Source organism: Periplaneta americana, chromosome 8, assembly GCF_040183065.1.
Source record: "Periplaneta americana isolate PAMFEO1 chromosome 8, P.americana_PAMFEO1_priV1, whole genome shotgun sequence".
Lineage (NCBI taxonomy): Eukaryota > Metazoa > Arthropoda > Insecta > Blattodea > Blattidae > Periplaneta > Periplaneta americana.
The window spans coordinates 85226604-85233873 of NC_091124.1; positions in this window are offsets into that span (position 1 = coordinate 85226604).

Below are 7270 nucleotides of genomic sequence, written 5' to 3' on the forward strand. Positions count from 1 at the left end.
CCGCAACACAGAATTAAATTTCAGAACGCACACACTATTTGACACAACAATGGCGACCATAAACGCACCGTGCACCAAGACAACATAAGATGAAACCGGAAAGAAGGACCTCACTGGAAGTATGAATATGATCAAAATGAAGCCAAAAGTAGCCATTAACTAAGAGGTAAAATAGCAGCATAATTTCAATTATCACTGGAAAGATATTTATACAACAAATTTTCCAAATATTTACAGGAAAATATATTAAAAGTGTGAAAACAGGCTGTACAAAAAAAGATCTAATGACAAATAGTTACTGAAGCTATGAATTAAGGAAGGGTGGATGAAAGACAATAAAACCTATTTTCAAATATAGTGTTTAAAAATTGATTTCAATATCCTTAGGCCCACCATATTAAAATTCAGTGTTATAGCGGTTATGGAAAGCCTATAAGCAACATAAAAGTTTCATACTGTGATCTACGTATACAGTATATAAAGAAGAGTTACTAGCCAGCCGCCGGATTGCATGACCGACCCTAACAAATCTCGGCGTAGTCATAGTCACTCCGAATTCAGTAATATATATCTGTAAAAAGAAAAAAGACTAGTATTAATTATGTTAAAAATATCACTGGATTACATACAGGGTTGTTTCTGATTTCTGATAACGAATTTGAATGACATCATGTGCGTCAAGAGTCACACGACAGCTGAACTATGGCGCGAGGTGACAGACCAGTAGTAAGTGATCTCATAGTCAGAGTGCACGGCGACTCACAGCAGAAATTCCCAAGAAAATCGATCCTTTTTGGGAGGGGTACATAACAACCCTTTCTGATGCCATGTACAGTTAAGTGAAAATAAAATAAGCCTGCAATAAACGAGGTTGCGTTATTTCCAAGAAAGGCATCTTCTGTGTACTTAATAAGATTGGTAAAGCTCGAATGGGATTAATTTGTATCATCTCGTGGAATGAGGCGACTTGTGACGGGTGGTGGATTTGCTTGCTTTTTCCACTCTGGAATTAATCCATCCGAGCTTTGCCAGTCTTATTGGGTACACACAAGATGTCTTTCTTGGAAATAACGAAACCACGTTTTTTGCAGGCTCCTATGATTTTCACGTAACTGTACTTGGCATCGGAAAGAGTTGTTGTGTATCCCTCCCAAAAAGGCTCGATTTTCTTGGGAATTTCTGCTGTGAGTCGCCGTGCACTCTGACTATGAAATCACTCACTACTGGTCTGTCACTTCTCGCCGCAATTCAACTGTCGGTGAGATTCCTGACGCATATGACGTCATTCAAATTCGTTATCAGAGATCGGAAAGAACCCTGTATTCCTCTGCTCTTTATTAATCATCCTAATGTACATTAAGATTTATAGTGGCAGACACCCACTGAAACCGGCGGAAATAATATTGATAATTTCAAATCTCCAACATGTTCAAGAAAAACATTCTGATAAAGACAATCTAGACATTATGAAAACTAGTCTATACACAGACAGATACCGGTAAACAAGATGGGGACCATGCTGCACTCCTGGTTGCTAGTGCAGTTACACTTCAGTAGATACATATTTAACTTATGATGTAACTTTAAACTTGTGTTGTAATATTAAGAAGTCAGCTCTAGTTAAAGACTAAGGACAATAATTATTTAGAAGGCTAAGAAAAATGTATTTTGAGAAAAGCATAACCGTTATTCTGGACAAATTATAAAGTTAATATAACTTAAACATTAAAATGAGACAAAAATGCATGAAAATAGTAACACAGAATACAAAAAGGTCATGAACGTCACCTTTGCAATCAAAGGCCAACGCGTTTCTAACAAAAACATAAGTGATCTCCATAGGAGTCTAGTACGACTGACTTGATCTCAAGTGAACTATACTGGCTCAATGGCCAGTAACTTACTGTACAATATAACTGTTGCCGAACGCATAATAAATAAATACTATAATACATATTTTGGTCATTCAGAAAAGAAAGAATACAGAGATCTCATCAATAAAACAAGACGCTCGAGCATGAGTTCGATTCCCGCTTGAACTAATTACCTGGTTCGGTTTTTTCCGAGGTTTTTCCAAACTATAAGGCGAATGTCAGGTAATCTATGGCGAACCCTCGCCTCATCTCATTATCACCAAAACCCATCGACGCTAAATAACCTAGTTGATACAGCGTCGTTAAATAAATTATAAACAAAATAAAATGTACTACTAATATAAACGAAACAACCACAGCGGGACTCGAACGTAGGGCTACTACCTTTTGGTCTGAGGTTTGACGCATTATCCGTTACACCATAGCTCCATACCGACAATTTTCTTCTAAAAAGTACAATACCGAAAATGAAGGAGATGAAACAAAGAAGCAGTACAGTGGAATACTATCTCATTATTTGCAAGCAATTTTAGATTCTGTAAAAGCTAAGTTTTAAAAACACTGCTTGACAGTTCTCAACAGTTGGGCTTCATCCAACTGCTAGTAAGATCCGAAACCATGTCATACCATTCCATGATTATGAGTACCAAATGTACACAAATTTAGCGACTGACAATTTGAGATTTTTTCCGTTGGAGATCCTGGTTTCTGTATCTCAAACTGCGTGTCTACAATCCCTCTATAACCAGATGAATTTTTTTCCGTTAAATTCTGAAACACCCTGTATAATTCGAAACATATCAACATCTCAAATGAAAAATTCTAATTCTAACAAGGAATCGAACCCAGACCGTCTGCATGATAAGCTAAAGATCTGACCACTCAGTCGTGATAGGGTGTAAGATTCTGCCGACAGCATACCGCATCGGATATTCTGTCTCGGACCGTTCGATGTGAATATGATTATATGCATTCTTATGAGGCTGCATTCCACTGTGATCTATAAACAATGAGGAGTTACTTACGGTTCGGTGATAGGACTACTCAGCCACCGCAGGATCTGAGCCTGTAAGAAACATACACTATGATCTCTGAACGCTGAAGAATTACTTTACGGTTCGGTTATGTTCCACAGTTATCCTTTCATAGTGTCTGCCATCCTATAAAAAGAAAATAAACCAGTAATAATTACGCAGGAAATATATTTCTAGGTTAAATATTCCACTACTTTTAGTGTTCTTACTATACATTAAGCTTCAGTGCTCTGGCTAGTGCACTGCTGTTACATTCAATATCTGTCCAATTGTTCAAAGTGGCAGCCCCTCACTAGAGTGGTGTCTTCCAGTAAATACCTGACTGAACCGTTCGATGTGAATATGATTATATGCATTCTTATGAGGCTGCATTCCACTGTGATCTATAAACAATGAGGAGTTACTTACGGTTCGGTGATAGGACTACTGAGCCTGTAAGAAACATGCACTATGATCTCTGAACGCTGAAGAATTACTTCACGGTTCGGTTACGTTCCACAGTTATCCTTTCATAGTGTCTGCCATCCTATAAAAAGAAAATAAACCAGTAATAATTACGCAGGAAATATATTTCTAGGCTAAATATTCCACTACTTTTAGTGTTCTTACTATACATTAAGCTTCAGTGCTCTGGCTAGTGCATTGCTGTTACATTCAATATCTGTCCAATTGTTCAAAGTGGCAGCCTCTCACTAGAGTGGTGTCTTCCAGTAAATACCTGACTGAAAGGATATTAATAGTTTCAAACTTCCATCATGTTTAATGCACAAAAAATCTTATAAAGATAATCTAGTTATTATAACTAGTCTATACACAGGTATATAGGACAGTGGGGAGTGCGAAGATAGGACCCATGCTGCACTCCTGTCTCCTAGCGGCGTCCATCTATACCCAGGCCGTTGTAGCCTTGCATATGACAGCCCTTCCTATGGAAAAGGTGAAAAACGCTGTAAAGTAGTCTTCTGAACAAATCAGAACGTAATATTTTCTATCAACTGTTACTGCTGCTACGCGGAGCGCTGCTATGTTGTCAATTTCGCAAAAGAAACAAAGAAAGTGATAACTCACTTAATGACAATTCTTTTCGTAGTAAGATATCAGAATTGATGTCAACTTTACGAGCAGAAGAAGGAATTTGTCCGTATAGGCTATATGGACGTCCCTCCATTCCTGCAGATAATTTAATATAGTGGACATCAAAAACTTTATGTCTTTCTAATAGGACAACAATAAAGAACGGAATTCCATATCATTTCAATTAAGAAAAAGAATAGTAATATGGCAACAGAAAATTTTCCAGAATAGGTATGTGAACAAACATGAAAAGAGATATTGAATTTTTATATCATAAGCAAAGTCAACAATATTCAGCCTTGACTTTTGATTGCTGATTCGAATACTATACAGCAGATAGCACGTGAAGGAATCGAGGTTCGTTCATGTGCTATTTCTTTGACATCGTTACATTACAGCATAGAATCCAAACTTTGTTGCACAGTATAATTTGCTTACATGACATAGATATATTATCAAATTATTACAAAACAATTTTGTAAAGTCGTAGACAAAGACAATATTTGCTTACGTACACATGCATGGAACATAGTAACTTACTCCTGTATAGTTTACAAAAAGGCATACACACAAATTGTTATATATCCTAGATTCAGTTACAAACTTTTTGTATTATGCAATAGCTCTGACATGTCTTGAGTAATTTGAAACGGAAGAAATACTATATACCAATAACCATTGTGCAAAAGCTAAATGAAATCATTTACCTGCCCTATTATTCAACTTGGGCAGGCATTAGTGCAGAGAGAGAAAACATTATGATGAAAAACATGTTTGTTAAAAAAATGGAACTTGGAAGAACCTTAAGAATTGACAAACATTTAACATACAAAAGATCAGCTTCACTAAAATTGTGAAGACGATCATGATGAACATGGTGATAATGATGAGCAGGAAGAAGAGGAGACGACGATGTCGACGAATATGACAATAACGATTATTATTTGAGATATTTCACAAATGGGGAAAATAGAAATTCTTATCAAAATAAATGCCCAATGTATTCTTCAAATATATCTTAAAATTGTGCCATTACATTTCGAATATTATTCCAGCAGGTAAATGGTTTTTATTCAATATTAAACCCAAGAAAAATTCTGTCATTATTTTCTTCATCTTACGATGTTTGGGTGACGTAAAGTTTCTTTCCAGCCATAAGCAGTGCTGACTAAGATCAGACGCTATGGACAGTACTCTATAACAGAGTCGCCAGTATGAAAGGATAATTCCGAGCGCTTGGCGTGAGACGAACTCGACAGCACAGTGGTAGAGCACCTGACCGGAGACCAGGAAATCGCAGGTTCGATTCCCGCTCGAGGTTGTGAAAAAATTTTTCTTTCATACCATGGCATGATTGTGACTATAATAGTATTTAATTCATTATTATTTTCTAAACTAGATTGTTATTAAAAACAATGGAAGTATGTTATTAATGCCGCTGTCACATGCCTCTTCACCAAATTAAATTTATTTAAGTCATGCTCCAATGACAAATTGTAACGGAAGCGAATATCTGTGCCAATGAACTATAAAGAATCAAGGAAGGTGGATAAAATAAGAAAAGTCATAAAGGAGCAAACATTCAAACCCTGACATATCTATTTTCAAAAAATACACTTCAGATGCCAAAAACTTACATATCTGCAATGAACAAAATAATTTATGTGGTAAAATATTGAAGATTATTATTATTTATTTTTGTTTCTTATATAATTTCACCACAGAAAAAAAAATCGTTTATTACAGAGAGACATATCTGTACCACTTTCTGAAATGGACATGTCAGGTTTTGAAAGTTTGCTCCTCATCACAATATATGTAGATTGAACAAAATAAAATAAATTTCTTAACAAAAAGTAAGTAACCAAAAATTGTATCAATACCTCTGGTCTAAAAGTAAATCTCTTTCTTTATATTCCTTTCATATGAAAATCCAGTGATACAACTATTATGAAGGAACTGTTAGCTATGTACACTGAGCAGTTCCTTACAGTTCGTAGCTCCTTCGACAGCTTCATTTTCCGTAGGCCTATTAATGCAGTCCTATAAACAGATAGACTAGCATAAATATACGCTTGAAAGATATTACTGCGCTAAATATTCCATTGCTTTTTTTACTTATATTACTTACGGTTCGTAGCACCTGACAGCTGAATTTTAGGCAGGCCTATTATTGCAGTGTTATGAAAAGAAATACTCATATTAATTTATGCTTGAAAGATATCACTGCACTAAATATTCCATCGTTTTATTGTTATTATTTACGGATCGTAGCTCCTATTCAGCTAAATTTTTGGTAGTCCTTTTAATGGAGTTCTTTAAAAAGGAAAACTAGCAATAATTTATGCTTGAAATGTAATGACTGCACAATATTCCACTGCTTTTACTTGTATTACTTATAGCTCTTCGACAGCTGTATTTTCGATAGGCCTATTAATGCAGTCTTATAAAACGAAATACTAGTAATAATTCATGCTTGAAAGATAAGACTGTACTAAATATTCCACTGATTTCCATTTTCATTTCTTACGGTTCGTTGCTCCTCCACAGCTTTATTTTCGGTAGGCCTATTAATGCGTCCTATAAACAGAAAGACTAGCATTAATTTATGCTTGAAAGATACGACAGCGCTGAATATTCCACTGCTATTTATTATTATTACTTACGGATTACGGATCTTAGCACCTCGACAGCTGTATTTTCGGCAGGCCTATTACTGCAGTATTATGATGAAAAGAAAAACGAGCAATAATTTATTCTTGAAGATATCACTGCACTAAATATTCCACTGCTTTTTATTTTCATTATTTACGGCTCGTAGCTTCTTTTCGGCTGTATTTTCGGTAGTTCTATTAATGGAATCTATAAAAATAAAACTAGCAATAAATAATTTATGCTTGAAATAAAATGACTACAGCATACCACTGCTTTCATTTTCATTACTTACGAATCGTTGCTCCTCTTCTCTCTTTAGCTGTATTTTCGGTAGGCATATTAATGGATTCCTATAAAGAGAAAAACTCGGAATAATTTATGCTTGAAAAATATGACTGCAAAAAATTCCACTGCTTTTTATTAGTTTTCTTATTACATAGATATTAAGCTTTTGTGGCCTGGTTAGTATAATTGAAAGCCTTTACATTCAATAGCTGTCTAATTTTATTGGTCAAAGTGCCAGCCCCTCACTGAAATAGTGTTTTATATTAAATATTTATATTAAATATTAATAGATCTCCCAGCTAGGTCCAGTGAACCCGTCGACCAACAGCAGGTGTGGTCCCCCAGACA